Raw genomic sequence first — 26040 nt, 5'->3', positions numbered from 1 at the left:
TGTATGCTTCCAGCAGAGTCTTTCAAGTATTGTCCACAGATTTAGTCAATTGAGTACCTATTTAACTTGCTATCTCCATTTTAAACTTCTTATTTATAAGACACAAAGGATAAGAAGTTTTGATCCCACCAGAAAATGTAACTTGTGCTCAAAGCTTGTGTTGGTGCTAGTTATCATTAAATCTCACAACTACACTGCAAGTCATCCTGAAGAGAAAGTGTCCTTGTATTGCCAGGTATTAGTCAGTTCACAAATATTGTGTGCCTAGGAGTGAGAAAGTTAAGGTACAGGATCAGTGCCAGGATACAAACATATTATGCCTACACATTGTTATTCCAGTTCAAACACTCTCACCTAATCTAGTTCTGAAATGTATTAGCTGGAGTTACGAGTAAATACAACTGTAATGAATACTAATAAGTAGACTACAAATAAATAAATATGAGATTTTTTTTTTTCTTTGATGGGGAGCTATTACAAGAGACTTACATGTAAACAGAGTGGTCATTTCCTAATACAGAATCCATCACTGTCACTTAACATATGACTTTCTTGTAGTGCTCTGTTATGAGACAGAAAGTCAAATAATCTCTTTTGCTTTGATGAAAGCATGAGGAAGTTTGACTCAGATAAAAGCAGGGAGTAATCTGTTTAAACAGCTTGGGCCCAAAGTTGAAAATTAAACAAAATCAATAACAAATACAGGCCTGCTGTGTTTGGAATACAGAGAATCTACCTTGAGCATGAAATAAAAAAAAAAAGGATGAAATGCTACTAGAAAAATATTTCATGCCAGAATATTCTATATGTGGGGTTTGTGAAAACCCTCATTGTTTGAATTTATATGTGTTTATTCATGTATAAATTTATATAACGCACACTATTTACCAGTAATTACGTCATTTAAGAAGGTTTTTGCTAATCTAGAGGTAATGAAGAACATCAGGATAAATTGATATTTATTAGAAAAGCAAAGAAAGAAAGAAATGAAAGCCCTCAATGTGTTCTGTTTATTTATCAAATCTTTTATTATTTATCAGAATCTTTGGTGATACATTTCTGGCACATATCTATTCAGGTTAGGTTTTAATCTGAGCTAGTGATGTGTTCAGAGAGAGCACAAAAATGCCTGCATCTTGGGTCACAAAATGATTTTTAAGGAACTGGCCATTTAAATCTTTGGGAAGAGGTTTTCAGCAAATCCTCTCTGCCTTTTTAGAGAAAAAGCAAAAACGTGCAAGTTATGTTTGCAAAGTAGGAGAGAGAATTCCTTCCACTGCATGCAGAGAAGATTTAGCATGAATACTCACACAGTAGTTTAGTAAGAATACTTACACAGAGCACAACAGAAATGTCTACAAAACAGCTTAAAACTGTATCTGAATTTGGATCACTACAACACATCCTTCCTATACCTTAATAGCCAAAGGCATGAAAAGAGCTGCAAAGAGAGTAAATGTGTTGTCTTTAGCTGATAAATTCAAGTATTCATGAAAGAAATCAGAACCTAAAATCATCACTGCAGGCTTCTGAGAAAAGATATTAAATGTGCATGAACCCTTTCTACATGGACAACCTGCAAAAACTTCCCCATTAACCTGTCTGAGATCTTCTGAAGTAAAAGCAAACTCAAAACCCTCAAAGCACCTTTCAATTTTCAAAATTATTTTTCCATAACAGTCACAGAGAAAGACCAGTAGCAGTTCATGCTACCTTAGTGCAAGCAGGCAAGCATTCCAACATCCAAAGTGTGCCTGTGATCATAGTTTATTAAATTCTCTTAAAATGCTGAATTACTGTAATCAGAACAAGAAGAAGAACATAGCACAAATAATTAAATTTATAACTGACTTCCTTTTACCATCTGAGAGAAAATAGCTTTGCAGATTTTTGCTCTTCTTCTCAGCAGTCCAAAATAATGCTCCTCAAGGAATTATCTAGTGAAAAGGCCAAAATTTTCCAGAAGGAAGAAGGAGGATAACAACATATTAAGCTGGCCAAAATAAACTTTCAGATTCTGATTCATCAAGTAGAATGCTGTGAATTGTATTTTTATCATGCTGCAGAAAAAAAAAAAAAAACCAACCCAAAATCACATTCCTTGAACAATGTTTTGTCTTCCTAAATATTTAGATAGGCTCATGTTGATCTGCAGTCCTGTGAGGAGTAACTTTAGGCCTTGTGATTCCATTTGTCTCAGAACTTGAAGTGTTTGAACAAAAGCCATGACACCCACCTGGCCAAGGGTTAAAGCAACCTTTCACAAGGAAGAAATCAGCCTTTGTGCTTCTTGGGATGGCTTCAGGCCCATAAAGAAACAATTGCATCACGCCCTAATTACTGCAGCTGACTCAATGCAGAAACTGGGATCCCTCTGAAAGCATTTCAGAACATTTTGTAAAGCAGAAAATTAAGGTGTTGCATTATATTTCCCAGACCTGACAGCAAGTTTTTTTGCAGAGCTCATTTGAAGTAGAACCAATATAAAGAGGCAGGATCAACAGGCATGACAAAATTATGCAGGGGACAGGATGTACGGAGAGCAACTTTCAGCTGTAACAATGGACTGCCATGTAAGACTCTCAAAATTGGTAGCACTACACTCCCACTGATCTATTTCCCCTTGCAAATTAATCTAAGTAAATTTCAGTGAAAAAAAGGTTTGGTATTTACCCTCATTAGGTAACACCACACTTAGACTTGGACTTGCCTCCTGGTAAAAAGGAGCAACACCTGCAGCAGAGAATCTATAAATTTTCCCAACTTTCCTGTGAGGAGCAGTATTTCATTGTTCCATCTGGTTTATCCATAACATGTATCTCCATTTCCATCTTAGTGATAAATAGTTTTGATCAAGCAGTTTAATACTGGGGAAAAGAAACTTATATTTTATAGGGAACACATACATATAAGGGCAGAAACATACAGTACAGAATTATAAGGAAAACCTTCATTTTCCTAGATTCATTTGTATCTCTTGGTAGGTATTTTTCCTTTGTGTGTACATGTATATTATAGATATGCTAGGAGTAGCAATGCTAACCCTACAGGGTTGTATCTCTTTCTCACAGTGTATATATTCCTGGAATTCCACCAGTTACAACCACAAGCAAACATCTACAATACTGGTAGGTAGCTGCTCATCCTTCAGGCATGACATATATATCACTGGCTAATTTAATGCCAAAATAAAATCATAAGGTCTATACATTAATTCAATCTAAAATCAAGTTGGGAAGCATTTACAACAAAATGATACACTGTGACATGAACCACTATCTTCATTTCCACACCAGCCTGCAAAGCCAAGCAGCCAAGGATGTGCTTTTAGCAGCCCTGGCTGGTGGGCTCCACTTCCCACACAGGAGCAAAGCTGCTGCCAGGGAGGGGCAGATGCTGCACCCCATGGCATCTGAGTCAGAGCCTTACACAGGGGATCTGAATCAGGACTTTAATAAAAAGCAAAGATAAAAAGCACTGATGTGCATTTCCAACCTCAACTGCTGTCTGTCTGTCTGCAACAACACAATCCCTTCTCCCACTCCCAGACCACTATCTGGGGGCCTTGTCCATGGTTTGGCATTCATTGAGAAGTTTTCATTCCAGTTCTGTACATAAAGACTTCTCATGTTTTCTTTCTTTACATCCTAAAAAAGTGCCTTCTTTGATCTTTCCAAACTACCTTCTCTCCATCTGCAGTCCAATTCCACAGCAAGCTCTGGACAAGCACACAGTGCTTGTGCCTTACAGATATTCCTCCTGGGCAAGCATGTTTATTTACAGATTGCAATGCAATCCCATAGCATGGAAGTAAACAAACAACCTGCTCCCTCCTGCAAAGACATGTGAATACCTAAATCTAGATCCTTGTTATGAGAACCCATCAGCAGTTAAACTATCCATCTTCATCACCATAATTCAGCAGGCTTCTTTTTGTACAACAGAGTGAAAATAAAGCTGCTTGTAACTATTATTTTGATGTATCTAGCAGATAGAGCACAGCCTATCCATTCAGCCAGTGCACTGAACTCAGTATTCCTGTGGCCAGAAGCCCTTTGACTCATCTCAACCTCTATCTTGGTTAAATTTCTCTTTTGGTTTCTCCATCATAACTGTGGGGCAGATAGCAAATGCATTTGCTTCCCCAGGGAGGGATAGAGCACAGCTGCTCTGTGGTGACGTGCAGGAGAAAACTTGTGCTTTTATATTTTTTCTCTGTTCAGTCTCAGGCCAGACACACAGGTCATCCTATGTACACAGGATTTTAAGTGGAGGCCACCAGCTTGTCTGATGCATGTAATTAAATTTGTTTTACAAGCTTGTCTAGGCAGTAAGTAATTAAATATCACTTCTCAAACTGAGATTTTAATTGTCTGGAGTTGCCTGACAATAGCATTTTTCTCAATCTGGTTTGTTCCCAAGCAAACGTGAAATTTTAAAGGAGCCACCACTGATAATTCTACAAGAACTAAAAAGCAACAAAAAGTGTTTAACTACCAATAGATTTAAGATTTTTTATTAAGTATTCCTAACAAAAGTTTCAAAAGTATATCCAGATTTTCATCAGCTTCTTGGCAATGGAAATGCTGAAAGAACAACACAGAACATTCTGCCTCTGTTTTCATAATGGCAGAACTGAACCCCGTTTTTAAATCCAAATCCATGTTTTTCAAGTCAGAAATACATCTAAATTATCATAAGAGTATCTGTAGATACTTCCTTAATTTGGAAAACTCATTAACTGTTTGGTTATGTAGAATAATGAAGCTTTAATTTCTAGTATTATTGCAAATTATTCTTATTATTTCACAATATACTAAGCATCCTCTTGAATTTTCAAAAACCTGCAAACTCCCTGGAGGAGCCAGTACCATACAAACTTTCAGATGTGGGACAGAACTATTTTCAGAACCTGAAATGCAGCATACAGACTAGCCAGGTATGGAATCCTGCAATGACATCTAAACACTCACACCTTTGCTAAGTCCAGTTAAAGGACCTAACCACATTTTCAAAACTTAAAAATGCAGTCTCTTTTTCTCTGGAGCTGTCTCTATTTTACCCTAAATATCAGTCAATCCATTATTTTTGGTTTTGGAGAAAAGAGCTTCCTTTTTTGTGCAGTCAGGTACAGAAGGGAGATACAGATATGGCTTCCTACTGATAAGCATGGTCAAGGCTGTACTCTAAGCAGGTAGATTTTTCTACTCATTTGTACAACTGCCCAAATTTCTGTCAAGCCATAGTAACGTTCCCAAGCTCCCTAAGCCAAAAGGGGATGAGGAAAGAACTGCTCTCTGTGCATTACCCCATGTTGTATGGGTGGAGACACAAACAGGCATCAACTTTTAGAGTCCCTTGGGGGGAACATTAGAGTCATCCTTCAAGGTGCTTTGAGAAGATCAATTCTTGCCTTTGACCTGGAAAGCTGCTAGAAACAGGATTAGGATGCAATAACAGGGAGTGGTTCCTCACAGATTTACACCAGAACAACCAGGCCAGTGCAAATTTGCAGAAGACAAAGGCATCTACCAGCAAGACAGTAACAAACAGAAAAACTCAAAATATCTATATGTGCTGAAAAAGGCTACAGAATTAAAACATGTATATGGGCAGTAAGAGCAGTAAGATTTCTATCAACAAACCCTTAGACATGAGACTAAATAGCTTAGCAGTTGAACATGCAAAAAGGATGCAGAAGGATATAATCAAGGCCAAACATCTTCTCAGAATGTTTAAAATACAAGGTCAACTGAAGTCAGATGTGCAGATAGTAGCACTCCATGCAGCCACAATCTGTGTCACAAGCTGAAAGTTAAAAAGAGCTCATTAGAATCCTAGAATGTTTTGGGTTGGAAGGGGACCTTGAAGACCATGTAGTTCCAACCTACTTGCCATGGGCAGGGACACCTTCCACTAGCCCAAGTTGCTTAGAGCTCCATCCTACCAGTCCTTGAATGCTGCCAGAGATGGGGCACCCACAACTTCCCAGTTCCTTTCCACCCCCACTGTAAAGAATTTTCCCCTAACATCTAATCTAAACCTACCTTCCATCAATTTGAACACATTTCCCCTTGTCCTGTCACCTCTTGCCCCATCTTTCCTGTAAGCTCATTTTGGGTACTGGAAGGACACAATTAGGTCACCCTGAAGCCTTCTCTTTTCAAGGCTGAACAATCCTAATTCTCTCAGCATTTCATCATAGGAGAGGTGCCCAATCCCTCTGGTCAGCTGAATCACAAACTGAGTTTTAAAAGAAAAATGGATACTTAAATACAGAACAGGCATATGGAGTGTTCAATTTAGATGTTTGTTTTCAGGGGAATTTGATTAATTGATTTATTTCAATTTTTTAAAATATATCATTGAGTATGAATATATCCTTCAAAATTACTCTCACAATGTCTCTTAAAAATTTTGTATTTCCACTGTGAGATTAAATGTTAATATATGATTTAACTCCCACATGATGTGATGAAAGCAGATGCTATGTGTTTCTCTTATTCTTTTCTTTCTAGTTTTGGATGTTTGACCACTTTTTATGCTGTCTTGCTCTTACCCTCAGCATTTATGACATCCTGCCCTGGAGACGATATTCACAGAAGGGAACTGCTAAGATGCAATTGCTTTAAGACTACATGGGGGAGGAAAAAAACACCCCACCTTAAATAAGCTATCAAAATCCTACTACAAACACCTGGACCAGCAGCACCAATATCTCCTAAGCACCTGCTACCTATTTAACAGAGACAGTTATCAATATCAATTACTCAAACTTTGTTCTACAGTGGAGCTTAGCAATTGGGATGGGTAGCAGACTTAAAAATCCAAAACTTAAATGACCATAATACTTCAGAAAGAAGTGACATATCTTCACAGACACTGTTAAACTGAAACAAGTGATTGCAATAATGAGTCTATGTTTACTATATAATTAGTGTCTTTCTAAATCCCAAGGGAACAGTATGTGAAGTAAAGAATTACTTAAAGTATTAATTCACTTTAAGAAAATTATCTGAATGCCTACTGACTTATGAGCCCCTAAAAATTCTTACTTACATTTCAAATATGTCTGACTTAACCAGCTTATAGCATAATAAAACCAATCATTATGGAGTCTTGACTATAAAAAAAAAAAAAAGAAAAAAAAGAGCAACCTGTTAAATTATTTTTATTATGACGATTACAATAATTTCTTTCATGGAGCAAGCTACCAGTTGTCAGGCTATGATCTGAATAAGAAACAGCATCAGTTGAACTCCTGATGCAGCAACATTCATCTGCAATTCCACACACATGCACTCCGGGCTTCAAGTATTGTACAAGATATATTTGAAGCTGAAATCCTGAAGATGGTTTAAGCTCACCATCAGCTTAAGTGATTTATTGATGATTATTAAGTATTTACTGTGATAAACACAAAAACGCCCCAGCAAGGTTTTGTACTTGCCAAACCATACACATGGTTTCTGCAGTTTCATATTTATGACTGATTCTCTTCGAAGAATCTCTGAAATAACCTGAGATCTCAGATAAAACATTTGGAAACTTTTGAGAACCTACTCATCCTTCTGGTGCTCTTCTGGACTTATAATGATAATTAAGAAATTTCCAAGCACTCTCAGAAAGAGAACAGCTCTTCTCTCTTGCCCAATCACTGGGCAGAAAAATGTATGGAATGCATTTAAATAATGCAGTTGAAATTTTTTATGAGCAAAACCCTCTTCATAACGCATCTTGAATTACTTATTTGTAATGAGTTACTTGCTCAACGCTGGCCAAAATAAAGTTTATCCACTTACAAAGAACTGATCAAGTCAGAACTTTTAGAATTCTGTTGCAATACTGTTAATCTCTTATTGTTAATTCAGCAAGTTAAGAGAAAGGAAGCTGATTTTAATTCATTTAATAGAACCCCAAAGACAAGATTGTTCTGTTACTAACAAATGCTTCAAAGATTTTCAGCCAGTCCTGTTTCCTCTCCAGCTGGGAATAAATTTTTCTTCCCTATTAATACAAGTCAATCATTCTCTGCCTCAAATTCATCTTTGAAGTTTCCAGTGATCTCAATGTTCCTTTAATGAACTCATATTTCATTTTACTACATAAGAATTCCTTCTTTTTAGAGGATATTTTGATTCATATTTGTTGGTTAAGGTTCGAAAAGTTGAACAGTTAGTTTCATGTGAAAAGTACTAAAAATATTGGGAATGATGGATGATGCCCATACACACATGATGATAAGAGGATGTTATCCTGGTACTTTCAAGAGCACAGCCATGTTCTGGAGTAGCAAAACACCTATCTGTCTTGGAATTTGGATACTGTACACTGTGCTGTGAGGAGATGTATGGTATTTTCACCAAAATCCTCTGAAAGGTGGTGACTGCAAGAAAAGTTATCTGACACTAGTAACAGAGAACTACAGCCAGTTTTCCACACAACAATCATTTAACCATTAACAAATTACAGCAATAAAGTAATTAATTTCCATAAAACTAAGCACTGAAGGCCTAGCAGTAATCTTGTCTCTGGAATTCAATTTTAACAGGAGAAAATACTGACACATGGAAGAGTGCCAGTATTTTGGTTTATAGTACAAAGGTGGTAACAGAGATATCTGTTGTCATAAACAACCAGTTTGATTACCAGGTTAATCTAAGGCAGACTGTCCTCACTGTGTCTAGCCTCATCACCCTGGGTCTTTACACACTCTCTCCAAACTCTCCTCCAGGAAGAGCAAGTTTGCCATATTTTAATCTGATATTAGTCTTCAAGTATAAATAATACATGCAGATGAGCTAAAATGTCTCATTGATTAAAATTCTACACTGTGAGCTTGTCACATTTCAATGTGCAAATTGCTTCTGTCTGGCCTGCATTCAGAAGTCAGTCATCTAAATATATATACACACTTGCTTGATTTTAAGTTTAGTATCACAGCTGAACCACAGATCAGAATCAGAAGAGATTTTTCTCTACAATGAATTTTTAAGTAATGATATATCTGGTCAACTGATTACCTAACGAGATGACTGTATTACATGATGTGGCTGCCTTCACACAGCTGTGAAGAGCTCAGCCAAGTCCTGGGCTGAAAGCTAAGCCTCATGTTTCTACCATGGTTTGCAGCACTTTAACCATAGTTATAGTCCTCAGAGAGCCCAAGAAATCAGAAAATGGAAAGGCCGTGGATACCAAATTTGCATAGTAACAGCTTTTTACATGTTTACAAGCAATTCTTAAACATCAAATGCACCTAGGTAGTTTCCTTGGGAAGCAAACACAAAAGTCAGCTCTAATAAGAGCAAGGATTAATTATTTGTCCACAGATATTTATGATTAGTACTGCAGAGTACATTTGCACATGAAGTGCAAAGGTAGTCAGAGAATTATGCAGTTGCCCTGCCACAGGCTCAAAATGTTTGGATTTCAAAGTCATATACACAATGTTCAAAGACTGAAATGTTTCCCTTGAAAGCAGAAAGGCACATTTAGAGAAAAGGGATGATAGAGAATCTATACATTTGTCATGCACAATAACTTGTTTCTTAAAACCACCTCAGAAGGAGAAGTTATTTCAAAGTGACTTCTGCTATTGGAAAGCAATATGTCCATAAAAGCACTTCTTTTAGGAGTTTGCTTTTATTTGCAGGTCAGCCAAATTATTTTCTAGATTCAGAAAGTATCCAATAAACTTGATAATTCAACATACTGAGCCACAAGCTCAACAGAAAAAATACAGTCCTGCCTTGACCAGGATCATATTTCAATATACAGCTATGTGAAGAACCTTCCCTCGGCAAGGCACACTGATTGAAACATAATAATGGAAGAAACAGCATTAATAGCCACCAGCAGAAGAAATGGGAGGAAAAAATGCATGTAAATCACTGTTATGCTTTCTGCCAAGAGCAGAAGAAAAGGAATGCAGAAACACTCAGTTCTCATCAGAGTATTTTTCAGTTTACTTGTGCTAGGACCAAGTCCTTTATTCCTTAATCTATTATAAGTTTGGAGCAACTTTTTTGAGCAACAGTTCAAAACTGGTGAATATTAAGGCAAAGACTGATCAAGTCTCCATGCTTACTCACAAAAAATAAAAAACCACCACACAATCACACAGCAATAGCAAAGAACTACAAGATACAATTCTTCTAAGAATGAAGGTTATTAAAACAAAATTATTCTTGAAGTATTATTTTCTATGACTCAATCTTTAAAAAATGCATACTTTTGCTTTTTCAATTTTACTTCATGTTGCCAGACTGACAGTTTTAAAGAAAATGTGGCACCTGCAGAGACATCTTTCCAAATGAAAACTTTAAAAACATTTATTTGACTTGTTAGAAAATTTGTTATTTCATTATCATTACATGGTTATATAATGGAGGAGAAATGACTCAAAACAGAATATATTGCATTAGATCTGTTTATGAAAAAATCTAACATATAATACCTGTAGCCCAAAATCCCATATGCACAGAAATCCATAAACAAACAAACAAAAAAACAAACAGAAAAATGGCAGAATGTCTGTTGGTAATTTCAGATTATGCATGACACATTCTGGCATGTGCATCATATTGATATGCACAACAATTTCATGTTTATCCATTTAGCTGTATGCAGTGGGTGACAGTGCAGAAAGCAAGAAACCATTTCAGAGAGGCAAATTGCATGGAAATAAAGTATTTTTCAATTGCCCAGCATTTTCTGAGGGTCAAAGCCATGTGCTCTGACAGACAGCTGTAAGGAAAGTAGGACTGATCTGTAGCAGTGCACACATGCTGCATTGACCCAAGTTATTAAGATAATGACAGAGTAGCAATTTCAACATTTTCAATGAATGAATAACCTGAATTTTCCACAATAGTAGAAAATACTAAGGAGAAAATGGCAAGTAACCTCACAGTAAACTGACAAACCACATAGCTATAAAGGAGTTTTGGCAGGCAGTTGTCACCTCCATAACTTTGTCTTCATTGCCAGTCATCAAGACACAAATCAAAGATACCTAAAAAGCATTAAAGTAATTTGTAGAAGATGAGTGTATGCCTCTGTTGGAATTTATAGGAATGACTTGAATCCATCACACTTTACAGGAAATAGCAAATCTTGAAAAAGGTAGTAATTTGATTTTTATTTGTAAATCCTTCTCACATGTTGCACAATTTCTGCTAAGATTAAAAAGACTTTGTTTCATGAAAGCTATATATCCTTCGAAACACCAAATGGTATCTAGCCTGCAAAATTATCCCAATTTATTCCCAGGGATCAGATCCCACAGAAGGAAAAAAAATTACTGACAGCAGTCCATGCAGAATTCCAGTGAAACTAGTCCTTTAAGAGCAACACATTCCTCTGGTTTTCTAGAAGCTTCAAAACCTGTCTGACCTGAATTTTTTTTATGGACGTGATACAAAAGCCTTCCCCTCCAGTTCTGTGAATAAGCAGAAGAATACCTTCAATAACACAAGTGTTTTAAACCTTGCTTTACATATGATGAAAGCTTAGCCTCACCAGAAAGCCCAGTTTTGAAACAGGCAACACAGCATACTATAACAAAAGGAAAGAAAAACAAAATCTCGAATGTCTTCCTTCAAAACAGAAGCACTGCAAAGGCTCTTTCAGGAGGTGAGCTAAGACATGCCCTTCCCCTTCCCAAAGTTGTGAGGCAGGTCCATGACTGTGGCCAGACATGCACACGAGCGTTTGCCTCCAGAGGCATCACATCTGCTATAGGTTACAATTCCTCATAAGCAGCATGTGCTCTGTTGATGTGAATATATAATCTGTATAATTTTGGTGAAGTTGTTAGTGAGATACTACAAACACCAGCCTCCTAGCCCTGACATAATGCAGTGTGGGAATATGAGTCCAAGTAGTTAATGCCTGGTGGCAGATACTGTCAATCCTACTTGTCTGCTGGAGGTTGTGATCTCTGGAAAAGGATGGCCAGCATATTTCAGCATAAGTTAGCATACCAGGCTGTGAACTGCGATGAGGGGGAAGTCAGCTTTCATTTCCTTCACCCATCCCTGCTAAAGATACATCACTGACAGCTGGAACAGTAATTTCTGAAACCAATTCGGCGTGAGATTCCAGAGCATTTCTCTTGGTCCCCTCTAAACTAGATGGCTTTAATCACCAGCTGGCTGAGTTACTGTGAGTAGATAGGCAAGGTGGCATGCTTGGTGTTCCCTCTTGTTATCTCTTTATACAGCAGTGTCTGTAGGAGACCAAGTGTTCATTAACTCCTACCACAGTCAGCCAACAAACACTTCCTGCTGCTTGCAAGGGGCTGGCCAGCTCTTTAATCTTTGATAGAAAAGAAGGACAATTAACAAAACACCCTGTAAATATGCACAATTCAAACCTTTTTTTCATTGTCAGGTGAAGACTAGCAGTCCAGTCTCATTGTTCAGCAGCACATCATTAACACTGCCACAGAAGTTAGCATCTTTCCCATAAAATATCTGGAAAGTTTTTCAGGTATTCAGATTGAGCTGCTGTACAACCTTAGAATAACATGCAACCCTACTGGAGTCAGAAGCGCTGTCTCAGTGAAATATTTTTCAGCACAGGAGGTTCTACCAAAGAAACTATCACACCCCCACAGTGATACACTTTCATTTTTTTCTTCTGCCTTCGTGATACAGCAGACTTATATTTTCCCTGAAATAATTTTTCAAAGTTTTGTTGACTTTAATTATCCAAATGAGGTAAAAGAACGCTTTTAATAATCCATTTTACTGCAAGACATGGGCATTTACAGCAGTCAGTGACTTGTAGAAGCTGTTACAGTGAGATACAGAATTACTGAGCTGAAGAATAATACTTGCCACAGCCTCAGCTTTAATATTTGAGGGTGAGAGATCACCTGTGCTGACAGTGGCTGCACTCAGCATGACTAGAAAATAGGAATAGCTTCTCTAGCATCCATCCATTTTTACAAGTTATAAGACAAATGCTTTTATGAGCACTGGGATAAATGAAATTTATTTTCTAAACCAATATGTCCTCTTGTGCTTGACTGTCTCTTTCAACAGAATTGCATAAAAGTAAAGCATTTACCTCAAAGAACCCACACTGAAAAACACATGAGAAAGGCAAAAAGAGATTAGTGTTCTCTACAGGATGGGTTTCACTGTGTTTGCATCTTGGTGGACACCCAAGAAGGAATGCTTTGGGCACAGCTCTGAGTGAACTGACCCAGATGATCCTCACCACCAGGCAGGGGGACCTTCTCCATTCCTCAGCCTGCACCGTGTAGTCTCACATCCTCCTTGTAGCTGACCCTCAGGAGCAAACTGATTTGACTCATTAATCTAGCAAAAACCTCGTTTTCTTTGGTTTGGTACAGTTGGCTGTGTAATAGGTGAGCTGGCTCGCTGTGCAGACAGGCAATCTGCAGAGAGGATAAAGGGAAGAATGGAGACAGCACCATCTCTTTGGGCAGTCAGTAGGAGAAGGTGGCTGAGAGAATGCCAGAACTAACATGGAGCCCACCCAGCTTTCCTGACCAAGCTAAAAAAGGTCTAATAAAACATATATTACAGTACCCAAGGCAAACCTATAATGTCCTTTTTAACTGCACAACCTAAATCAGGAAAACCTTAATGGCTCAGTGGAGGCTGATCATTCTCCTTTCAATTCTGTCTCATCTTCATCTTCCTGGCACAGCCAAAGAGGGGGCAGAGCACACACTGCTCTGTGCACTGCAAAATGGCTTCCCCAGCCCTCAGCACTGACAAACAAGCAAAGTTGCAGGGATGGGCTCTCCAGACATCTTCCAGGAATGTTTTTCCCTCAGACAGGCCAGTCTCAGGGCCAACAAACCCCAGCAAACATGAAGCCGGCTCTCGACTGGATCCTGCTGAATAATCTGTCTAAGGAGAATGTGCAGAGCCTTGCTATGGGAGCAGCTTGGGGGCGGGAGCTCTACAAAAACCCAGATGTGGTGAACAGCTGCAGGACCCTGCTCAGTTAGAGCTTACAATTTTGTTTCCAACTTGAGCTGGATTGAAACCAAGCTGTTTGTCAGCAGAATGCAAACCACTGTCTCGCCACATTTGTGGGCACACAAATAGCCACACTGTTCCTGTGCCTTCCTCCAAAGTGCTGCACAGGGCTTTTTAACCTATGCAGGGCCAAGTAAGTCTTCCCCCCTCTCCCCACCAGCTTCACAAGAGCTAACATGGGAGTAGTGGCTCAAACATGAAATCCTGGGGGAAAGGATGCACTTCCAGCGGGCAGCTGGACTGATTTTGGGTAATGCCATCTCCTATGCTAAAAAGAGCATATCCACCCATCACAGAGGGACCACTGGCTTTAAAAACACCAAAACCTTCTCAAAGCGTTTTTTGGAGCACAAAAAGACCTGAAGAATCATCCTACATGTTGTTCTAGAATATTACTTCCTTTTGTGAGTCGGAATTAGACCTAAAAGTTTTTATTTATTCTCCAAATTGTTATGGGGATAGAAGTCTTCTGTCATCCTGACTTTTAAAATTAAAGCTACCATGGATAAATTTAAGTATGAAGTTTTAAAAGCAAATTTTTTTAAAAAGCAGGTATTGATACATTGAAACTTAATATCTCTTTTCAAGACATTGAGTTTCATAATCAAAACCTCCTTAGAATTTTCATTAAAAAATGAAATCCCTGATCCAACAAACCATAACAGCTGCAAATTGGGTCTGGAAATAAATACTTATGCATAAAAACCTACTTATTAATATTCTGATGAGGCTGAGGCATGCATTTGAATGAAGAAAAGGAACTCCACAAATTAAAAACAACCAATACCAACAGAAACAATGACTGACTTCCATGCGAGAATACTCAAGTGCTTTAAAAGTTATCTCAAATGTGGCCATTAATGGCAAAAGTGACTTATCAAAATTTGATAACTTGGGTTTTTTTTGGAAAAAGATTCCAGGAAAGGTATCACTATACCCCATTGCAAAAAAACCACACGAAACAAAAAAGCAACTCTACAGCTTTTTATACTCTTGAAATTAAGATGTTGACTGCACCAAACCTGTTAATAGGATGCCTGGAGACATGAAAGCAAGAAATATTTTTCACTGTTGTCAGGACCAGCCTTTTAAAACACTATTTACAAAAATTATGCTTGGCTACCCAGCAGTGTTCTCCTCTCAGGATCCCTCCAGCCCAGCAGAGCCCCCTTTGCTGGAGAGCTACTCCACATCCTCCTGTCCCAACAAGAGTGTGGTAAAGCACTGCCACAGGGAATCCTCAGGAATTAATTTCCTCTCCTTCTGCTACAAGATGCCCAGGGCTGTTATGCACTTCAGCCTTCCCACCTGAATCAGCAGGTTCTGGATCTGCAGCAGTGGCTGGAAGTAGCACTGTAGCAGATCTGCAGCCACAGCCCAGAGGAGGTGCTCACCCCCACCTCCTCCATGGCCTCTCCCAGAGCAGTGCAGCACCATGGAGCACTGGGCACCCACCTAAGGGGGCTGTGAGAGGAAGGGAGTAGAGGGAGAACAGGAGACAAGCAGGTTCTTCATGGTCTTGCAAAAGCAAGAGCCCAGGGTACACAATGTGAAGAAGGAGGGAAGTTGGTGGACGTAGACTCGCAAGCAGCTGGCAGCTTGGGACCTCTGAGGCAGCACAGAGACTCATTCTCTGCCCTCAGGTCTGAAGGACAGGACTGGTTCTGTGATATAATAGCCTGGGATGAGGAGCAAACTCCATGAAGTGGGGTTTCAAGGTCCACAAGGCCTTAATGAAGTATGAACACCACAAAGAAGGGCTGGATAACAGTGGCTGGAGATTTCCTTCGTAGGGCTCAAAGGCACTCATCTACTGATGCAAGATGCTGTCATGGGACATCATTTATTTGTTTTATTTGGTGCCAAATTTGCAATGCTGACAAACTGAAGCTCACTATCCTATAGCTACAACTATCACCACTTATTGCTCATCCATAACACTGCCATGTAGGACCTGGAATTGAAAAATCACTACAGAGCTCTGTGGGTAAAGGTTGGAGTCTAAGCAATGCCCCCCTTGATCTTGAATGCAAAGGGAAGAGCACAGGGAGGAGTGCACATACATGTCCAATCCTGCCAATACATGTCTGGCTGCATGCTGACTGGTATCTCAGGCAGAGATGTGGCTTTTATGACTATGGAGCTCTCTTGAGCAATTGAAACTATGAGAGAGATCCACCTAAGAAAACAGAACAATGTAGAAATGTTGCCCTTTACATGAAAGAATACTCAGATGTGTGGCTTTCATTTATGGGATGGACAATAGCCTGGGTGAATGCTTGTGGGCTGGCATTAAAAGAGAGATCAATGAGGGTGGCACTGTGATGGGAGGTTATTGCAGACCACACAGTGAAGACATTGATGAAGTCTTCTGAAAACAACTCTAGGAAGTCTCCAGACCACAGACTCTAGTTCCCAAGGGAGACTTCAACCTCTCTAAACTCAGAGTAAAAGGCAGCCCAAACCAGATTTCTGGAAAGTGGCAGTGACAACTTCTTAACAGAAATGCTAGATGGGCCACAAGGGATGACACTCTCACAGTGGTTCTTAAGGTTATTGTGGTACGTCTTAGTGAGATTAATTAGTATCCAGTAATATGCATATATTTTAAAAACATCAAATATATATATATACAGACATGGTTAGATCTACAACATTACATTACACACGACTCACTTCTTGCCTTCAAATAACTTCCATGTGTATTCCAGAAATGTGGTTTAAATCATATGCATGGATGCATACAGAGAGTAAGAGATTCTTAAACTGAGTGTAAAATCCAGGCACTATCTTTTTAAAAAAGCTGCCATCTTATCTTCCAATTACCTATTTCAAGGCCAACAAATCAGACCGTGTCACATAGCTAAAGGAAAACCTCTATTCAATATTTAGTCATGTAAATTCAGTATGAAATCAATTAGTAAAACTATCCCCTTTTTAAAGGCTTGAAAGTAGTCATTAGTGCAAGCATTACTTTAAAATGAGAGAAGGTCACAAATAACAAACAAATGACATCTTCTGTAACAAATTGAGAATTGAGCTCTCATTGTTAGAAAACAGCTGTTAAACATTACCTGAAGTAACTTAGCTATGGAACTCAAGTAGTTTAAATCAGCTAAGTCCTCAAATAGACTTGCATACCCTCTAATCATGACATGGAGTATCAGAGGGTTCTCAGGCTGGTAATCTACATAATTTCCCACTTGTAGTCAAGAAACTCAGACCTTATTTGAAGTAGTTTTTATTATTCCTGGCAATTCTTTAAAAGAACACCTTTCTGCCAACAGGCGTAAGAAAACCCTAGCAAATGTTTTCATATGTAAAGCCAAATAACACGTGTTCATTGGACAGCATCTGCCTCTCTTTTGAGGTATCTCCATGAACTAGAGTGACTTGCCTCTGGAGAACAAGGCATGAAACAGATCCAAAACACACAGCCATGTGCAGTGTCAGCAGTTACCTCGTGGGAACAGCACAGACCCTGCAATAGGAGCCTTGTAAACTGGCTGTTCAGGCAATGCACCTGCAGCAGCTGTGCCACACTGCCAGAAACCATCCACACTACACTCTCTGCAGGGCTGCTAACTCTTGCTTTCAAGCAGTTCCTAAGAAAAGCCTGCATGTTATCAGATTTAGTTGCACTGTAGTGATGTCCAGGTTTGATGGTGTCAAAGGGCAACAAGAGATTGCATGATCAGACAGACAATGCTGGGACAGACAAGGCTGTTTCCCACTCTGCTTTCTCAACACAAATTTCAAATATTGGAATTATATGAATATTATAAAATACACATCAGACCGAACTTCATGAGTTCCACTACCTAAAACCCCATTCAAAAGCCAACCACTGGATGACAGCATGTCTCATTTCAAATAATTTTTGTGGAGACCAAACCTATGCTGATATCAACTTCAAAGGCTACACATTACTTTGACAGAAAATGGAAGTTGAGAGAAAATATCAAAATTCAAACATTCTGAATTGTTTCTCCAAAATTAAAGGATTTATTGGCTGACTACCATGCAAGAGATGAAGTAGATCTGAAAGCAGCCAGAAGAACATACCAGAACTGAATTAATTACGGATTTACTTGGGAGAGAAAGAAAATACTTGAAGAGCTCATTTTTACTTGAGCTATTTGGGACATATGTGTATTGCAGTGGGGATCTCCTGTTGGGAGAGCATCAGTCAAAGTCCCACCACATTCTTGGTAAATACCACCATGAATCAAGGAAGGAACAAGCCTGCAGTTTCACTTTTCAGTGGCTTTTTTCATTGTTGGCGAGTCTGAAGGCAAGCTCCAAAGAAAATGAAGAAATGAATTTTTTTTCAAAATAGACAGACACCTTTGAAAGCAAAAGAGGCAAATTACAACTAGGGCCCACAGGGAAACTCATCTCCTTCAGCACTAAAGGGAACAATGCATATTTGTGCAATGGAAACAGATTTCATCAGTCTGCTTTGGAGGAGAGCACAGTTATCTCTTACACCACAGCACTGAGAGGACAAGCAGCAGAGCTTTACAGCCTTACTCCATGGAAGGGATCTTCTCAACACAGTGCTGACTGGAGGCATTTTCAGTCCTTTCTTCCTTTCCACAGGGATCAGCTCCTACACCTTCCACACCTCTGCTAGAAGTGACCACTCTTGCCATGGCAGTGCTTTTTGTGGTATTTCAGACATTAGAGCAAAGGCATAGAGAGACAGCTCAACAGATGAGGCTGAAGATACACAGCAAGGTCCTGGCAGCACTCTCTGCTTACACTGCTGATGTGTCCTTGCTCCACAGCCCATCATCAGCTGTGCTGCATGGAAGCAACTCAACTCACAGAAAGGCTGCCAAAAGTAGGGGGAAAACAGCCCAGGCTGGATCAGTTCTGTGAAAACTATTAAACAAGTACAAAGGAAATGTGTCTCTGTGGTTTTGTCTCACACACACAGACAAACAGACTCAGGACAAAAATTTTGCCCCACAAAAAAGCAGTTTGAGTTGGTGGTGATCTTCACTGGGGACAGAGAAGTCCAAAAAGCTGAAAATTCTCCCTCTGGTTTTGCTGATGAAGGATACAGAAAGTTGTCAAATTCCTTGCTCTGCAAATACCACCACATAGTGGCCTTCCAGCTCACAATGCTTCACGAATCACAGAATCTTTAACGTTGGGAAAAATCTCTATGATCACCAAGTGTAAATGTTAACCCAGCACCACCACATCCACCACCAAACTGCATGGCCAAGAGTTACATGTACATGTCCTCTGAATATTTCCAGGGATGGTGACTTCCCTGGACAGCCTGTTGTAATACCTGATCACACTTTCAGTGAATAAATCATTCTCAATATCCAATCTTAACCTTCTCTGGTGCAATTTCCTCTCATCCTGGTGCTTGTTACCTGACAGAAGAGACTGACAATCCAACAAATTACCTCCTCTTCTGAACCCATATTCATGCATGCCTGTATCATGACAGAAGGGCACTCTAGTCTAACTAGAATATAAGAAGACCAACAGATCCTTTTACACCTTCACCCTGACTGAATTCTGTTGATGACTGCATTTGTTGTTATCCTGAGGTTCTCCAGAAAGCATCAGTTGGATGTTCTGTGAATCAGCTTATCATAGTATCAATTTTTGTTTTCAGGCACAACCACACATTTGCTGTACTCCACCCACCAAGGTCTAAACCGAGGTGAGCTCAGTGTTCATCTTCTCTAAAATAATGTGTTCTCTGAACATTCAGGGTGCAAATTATGGCCACCAGCTGTGACAAATCCTCTTGGATCCCATAACCACATACCAGAGCTAAGAATGCACACGACAACACAACCCTCAGTTTGAAGTACACTCTTCCTTGACTGTGTTCTAGACCAAGACTGGGAGAGAATATTTGCCATAATGCAAGTCACAAACACTAGTCACAACTTGTAGCCAGATACCATCTCCCAGCTTCAGTTCCACCAGCTGGAGCAGTGACTGTCTTCAGCACAGTGCTTGTCCAGACTCCTGTGGATATTACCAACCTTCACAGCTTCCAGCAGAGCCAATTGGATGATGCTCCCTCCCTTGCCTGTATCTGCCAAAACCAGCCAGGTGTGTGAAGACCTATTATTCAAATTATCCCTGCTGATTCTGACCAGCTGACAGAGTTATCAGAAGAGGAGTTGTGATCTGCCCAACAGCACTTGATGTCAACTCTTGAATCTCTGGAGGGTGAGAGAAGAATAAAAGCAAAACTAGATGTTCATCTCAATGACCAAAGTGGAGCACCTCTCAACCATCAGCTAGGGAATGCTGGCAGCACAAGATGTGCTATATCTTCAAGCAGTAATGGGAGGGAACAACTGCAAAATCAATGAAGTGCAGGAAAGACCTGAATTGACTGTGTGCTCAGACAGAGCAACTGAGGCATGACACCTTCCCTAGGGCAGCATGAGGAGGCTGTGGAAGAACTCAGCCTTACACCAGCCTCCTCAGGTAGACCACAAATATATGAGTGGTTGTGAACCTACCCTTTCTAATTGGAAGATTTGTGTGGGGGAAAGCAGTGTGGAGAAGGTATAGGGTAGAGAAAAATAGAATTTATTAATTGGAAAAAGGAGTAGAAGTTGAGTAGTCCTGTCATAAACAATTTTTCCCCAAGTCCACCCAAACTGCTTCTGGGCCAATCCTGTTCTCTCTCCAAATACTTCTATTTCTTAAATCAATGTCCCTAGCCCCCTATAAGAGAAAAACCGCTGGTGCTACAAAGCATATAAGCAGTGGAGTGGCAAGGAAGTGATTAAAAACAGAACAAGTATATGAACTGGGGAGAAAGTGTTCACTGCTTACAGCCTAGAGAAGGTCATAAGGGACAGTGGCACAAAACCAATGAAATGATAAATGGATTTGGCATCTGCATTAACTTCTTCTCAGTAAAATCCCATGAAGAGTTGTGCTGGCTTTTATTACCATGTGTGCACAAATCCAAAACACACATGCTGTGTTGATTTAATCCACAACTACAGTGCTTTTATGTGTCCATTTTTGCTCAGTTCTGAGGCCTCATTGCTTCCTTTTCTTTTCCTGCAGAAGTAAAAACCTTCTCCCTTTCTTGCAATCAAAACTCTTCCTGCAAAAGAATTCCATTTACCCAGAAATTATTCCCAGCCTTTACACTTGGTGAGCAGAAAGCAGTAAGTTTTGTGGAGGATTCAGACTGAGAGAGTTTTGGGGGGAGAGCACTGCAGTGCTCAGGCTCATTTCTCACACACCATCACACAGTCAGTCCACACAGCATGATGAGTATGTGCAGGGCTCCTCTGCCTCCCTACTCTGTGGTTTCAGTTTCTAAATGGATGACCATAACTATAAATGTATTATGGGTTTGAAAGATAATCTTATCCAGGGCAAATGGAAAACCAAAATCATCAACTTTGGAAAATGAAGGGTTCTACTAAAAATAACTGTGGTATATCTGGTTTGGCCAAAACCAGTATTTTCAAATAAGCTGGGGACTAATATATCTCAGTGGCCACTTCCTGAGCTTGAAGACAGATAGCAACAGTCTCTTTCTCCTTAAAATCAAAAACCAGCAGAATGAAATTACTAAGTGCAGAACAATTTAACTATTCCATGATAAGCTTACCAATGGCACTAACAAGAATCACATCAAATATAGCTGCTGTTCTTTGAAAAACCCATAAAGAACAGCTGAGAAATGGAAGAGGAGGTGGCTGGAGAGGCAGAAGGATTGGAAAGACTGAAGAGGGGACCAGAGTGGCAGAGACTCTCTTCTGAAGCCTCAAGGAAGTACTAGAGGGATAGGGAATTTAAAGTTCCTTAACTGTTAGGAGATTATAGCAACAGAAGAAGCAATAGCTTTCCCCTCTGAGCACTTGGAATATGAGGGAATAATAAAACTTTTAGGCATCTACTGGGAAGGCAAAATTCACAGTCAATAGGCAGCATTTAGTCCTCAGACATGGGCCAGGAATGATGGCACAGCATTACCTCCCCAATCATCTGCCTCCAGGGAGAGTCAGTGGTGTGGCACCCAGTTTCCTCAGAGGCAGGAAAATTGCTGCTCTCCTCCTTCTTGTCTGTTTCTTATTTCACTCTATAGTTTTGTCAAACTCAGAAACTGCCAAAACCCCAAGAACTTTCAAAATGGAGCTCAGAAGCTTAAGAAAAACAGAGGAAAGGTTCAGTCTCTACCGCTCAACTGTTATACCAAAGTACATTTTAGGTAATTTTAAAAAAATTACTGGTTCCAGAAGGGTGTCAGAAATGAAACCTCATAGCTTGATAGTTGAAGTATGACAGTTTGACTATTAATGGCAACAGAAAAAAAAAATAGTTTCCTTAAAGCCTTTGCTCCATGGGTCTCATGAAAAAAAGAGCAGACTGTTTTTTATAAGAAGTATCTGGTAGCAAATCTTTAAAAAAGTCAAATACCCAATTATCCTATTTTAGGAGAGGAACAGCTGGTATGTTTTAGTGAAGATAAACATCCAGAGTCTATCCTTGCTGTTTGAGAGTTGATCATTTTTCTTCACAGGCTTTTCTGAAATTAGCCATTGCCTTACTCAGGAGCAGAAGAGGAAGCTACTGCTAAGCATGAAGTAATTAATTCCTAAGTTCCAAGAAAGGTAATATTAAAAATGCTTATCTATATATTTTTCTGAATTACATATGCATGGAAAGGAGAGAAATTGTGATGAAGCTGTGGGGGAAAGGGAAGGGAAGGGAAGGGAAGGGAAGGGAAGGGAAGGGAGGGAAGGGAAGGGAAGGGAAGGGAAGGGAAGGGAAGGGAAGGGAAGGGAAGGGAGGGAAGGGAAGGGAAGGGAAGGGAAGGGAAGGGAAGGGAAGGGAAGGGAAGGGAAGGGAAGGGAAGGGAAGGGAAGGGAAGGGAAGGGAAGGGAAGGGAAGGGAAGGGAAGGGAAGGGAAGGGAAGGGAACTCTATTTTAGGGCTTTTTTTCAGAAAAATGTTAAGCAACACATTTTTTTTTTAAAAAGTCCTGCAAGTAAGATGAGCTGTCACACTTTTGGGAGAAGAGTATAAATGAGCATTTTAAAACAGAAGTCTTTGTAGATACAGATTGTGTTTTCCACATCAACTGCAACTTTTCCTTTTGTAATTTATACTGTAATTTGAAAATGCCAATTGAAGGGTTATGCAACCTTCTGCTGTGAAACAAAAGCTGGAAGGTGCTTCCACATTTCTGTCTAAATTAGGATGAAGCAAAGAAATGCAAAATATTCTAATTAATGGAATTTCTAAAAAGCCTTCTTTTCAATGAAATTGTACAGTGGCATCCTTCTGTGATCAGCTTTATATTCTTGATTTAATATCTCAGCTTGTTTTTTTCCTACTGATCAAAACTATACCCACACAGATCCCCCATGTTCATGCACTAATCTTTCAGATGCCAGTCTTCAGAGCCCATATCAAAGTTGTTATTATGAGCAGCTCCTGTGCAGTACATGGCTCGTGGATTTGAAGATGGCTGAATCTCACTCATTCATGGTGTTCCTCTTGGAGGTTTTGCATGCCTCTCTTCCAGCAATGCTAGAATATACTCCATGCTTTCCAAGTAGCCACCAGCAGGGACCCCAGTGGTAAAGGTCTCCCTTTACCTGCTGAAGCCACAAGCCAGCATCTTGCACAGCTGCACTCCAGAGCCAAGCAGAGGCCCCTGCCTGCCTTGTCTCCCTTGTTCTTTACACCATCTCTCCTTCTTTCTGCAGAAGGCTGTCACAGCTTGGTTCCCATCCGTGCTTCGTGGCCCTGCTGGAAGGCACAGGGCCCAATGAAGAGTGCAATGCAACTAGAAGTGTGAGCAGCTGCTTCCTCCTACGTGCCTGCCAGCAGACATAGGTGAGGAAGCCAAGAATGTGTGTGTATAGAGGCACATATGTTACCACTCTCCTTCCCATTGTCCTCCCTGGCCAGCTAGGTCAGAAGTCAGCAGCAGGGTGCCAGCAGGGTTTGAATGGGCTACAGCAGGATCGAGGGCTTGGGGCCAAGGGATCAGCAAGGGGCAGCATTTCCTGGCTCCCGTGGGGCTCGCCTGGAGACAAGGCATGATGGCCCCCAACAGCACGATGTCTCTTCAAGGGGCAAGATTTCCCAACTCTTGAGCTTACAGGCATAGCCTTTATGGGTCAGGCTCTCAGTTGACAAAGCAAAACCTGGCACAGCCCTCTGAAGAGATTGCCAACCTTACAGCTGCTAATTTATGAATTACTGATTCATAAATGTAGAGCTTTGGGGAGGTCTCTTTGTCAGAAAAGCAGCACAGACTGTCTCTTTCTGACAAGCAGAAGCAGTACAGCAGGGAGTTAGAGGGCTTATGAGACACACCCCACTCCCTGGTCTCCAGCACTCATGTGTGTGGGTTTTAAGTTGTTGTTTTTTTCTGCAGTGATTCAGAGGCACCACTCAGCTGCCTGACCTGCTAGACTTAGGACTACTGCAGCACCTCATGAATATCAATCCTCTCCCACCCTATTCACCTTCATCAAATGAACATCAAAGAATCTCCTGAAGTGCTTGGGAGGGAAAGTTAACATTTACTGTATATTAAATGTGAACTGGATACACTTCAGTTCACCTTTGCTTTTACATACAAGTCAGAAGGTTGAATCATACTGGGACAGGACTGACCTACTCAGGTTTTGTGCAAGTTATTGAGGTTGCCTAGTTATTCCATTTAAGCCAGACTCTTTAAGAGTCTGGCAGACAAGGCTGCAGGGGAGCCTCAGTGTTTCTGAAAATCTCATTAGGCATCTAGCTGTAATCTGAACCCACAGCCTTAGCATACAAATATTTGACCTTTCATTGCTAGACCCATGCTCTGCAGAGGAGATGCTATTGTGAGAGCTCTGCCCTGTCTCCTGTGAACATTCTCAAACAGCTACATTACACATCCTGAGGTGCTGAGAAACTCCCACGCTGCAAGGAAGAGAGGACAACATATAAGATTTAAAAAGGGCTCATTTCAGCTTCTAGTACCTGGGATTAGATATGCAATCATTCTGGTTTCAGAAAAAAATTGGACACTTCCTGAAGCTTAGACCCCTTTATTCAGAATTAACTGCATGTTTCTGTACTCAACTGAGACATCTTCTGCACAGCCAGTCCCTCTGCCAGCAGCTCAAGGATGGAGGGAAAGAAGAAAGAAAGAAGCAGGCTGGGTTTTTGCCTTGTCTGCCAGATTTCTCCTTAAGACTGAAAACCTAACTTGAAAAGAATGAGTTTCCCTACAAGAACATTTTTAAGGTAGAGTAGAGCAAATGCTTGTCCCCAGCCCTGCAGCAGCAGCTTCTGCTAGGGCAGATGCAGGGATCATAAAACCGAGGGAGGGAAAAAAGTAAATACAAATCTTGATTCCTTACATTCTTGATTCCTACCAGGCAGTCTAAGAGCACAACAGGATTCTGAACTGTGTATTTGTATTTTTCATGCTAATGGCAAATAAATCACCCTAGATACTGACTCCTTAACACTCAGGACAGTTTATAAGCACAACTCGCTCATCCCTGGAACAACCCCATGTTGTTCCAGTGACTTTTAACAGTCAGTTTATTTAAAACCTGCAAGCTAGATTTGAGCATTCTGCACAGAGAGGTCTACTATGCCAAGTTGCAACCCAAAGTGACTCTTACTACCAGATTATAAACCCCAGAAAACAGGACTAAGAGTTCATTATGAAGCTGGTGACAGACTCCTAATTATAGTGGTGCTATCAAGCATGATAAAGGCTGGTTGGTTTTATTATAGTCTCATCCAAAGACTTGTTGGATGCTGGATTAGCTCATCTTTTCACTCCTGTTGAACTGCCATATGCTTCTTTTTCTCCTTTATGTAGCATTTGGCAGGAGTTATTTGTCAGCATTTAGAAAAAGAAAACATGTCTCCAGAAACTTCATTTCTAGTTCTTTCCATGCAAAGTTTCTTGCTTTACTTGTTAAAACCTTAGAAATTGCATTTTCATATCTAAAGCAAAATTGGATAAAAAATGTTACTATTGAAAC

General features: G+C 40.1%; 1 protein-coding gene across 4 annotated transcripts in view; it reads right to left on the bottom strand.

Annotated features, from left to right (window-relative positions):
• Positions 1-26040, bottom strand: part of PLXNB2 (plexin B2) — a 250109-nt gene that overhangs the window by 179791 nt on the left and 44278 nt on the right. The window lies entirely within an intron of this gene.

The sequence above is a fragment of the Erithacus rubecula genome, assembly GCF_903797595.1.
Source record: "Erithacus rubecula genome assembly, chromosome: 4".
In the NCBI taxonomy this organism is placed as follows: domain Eukaryota; kingdom Metazoa; phylum Chordata; class Aves; order Passeriformes; family Muscicapidae; genus Erithacus; species Erithacus rubecula.
Note: the sequence above shows the minus strand (reverse complement) of the source record. Positions and strands in the feature narration are given on the sequence as shown.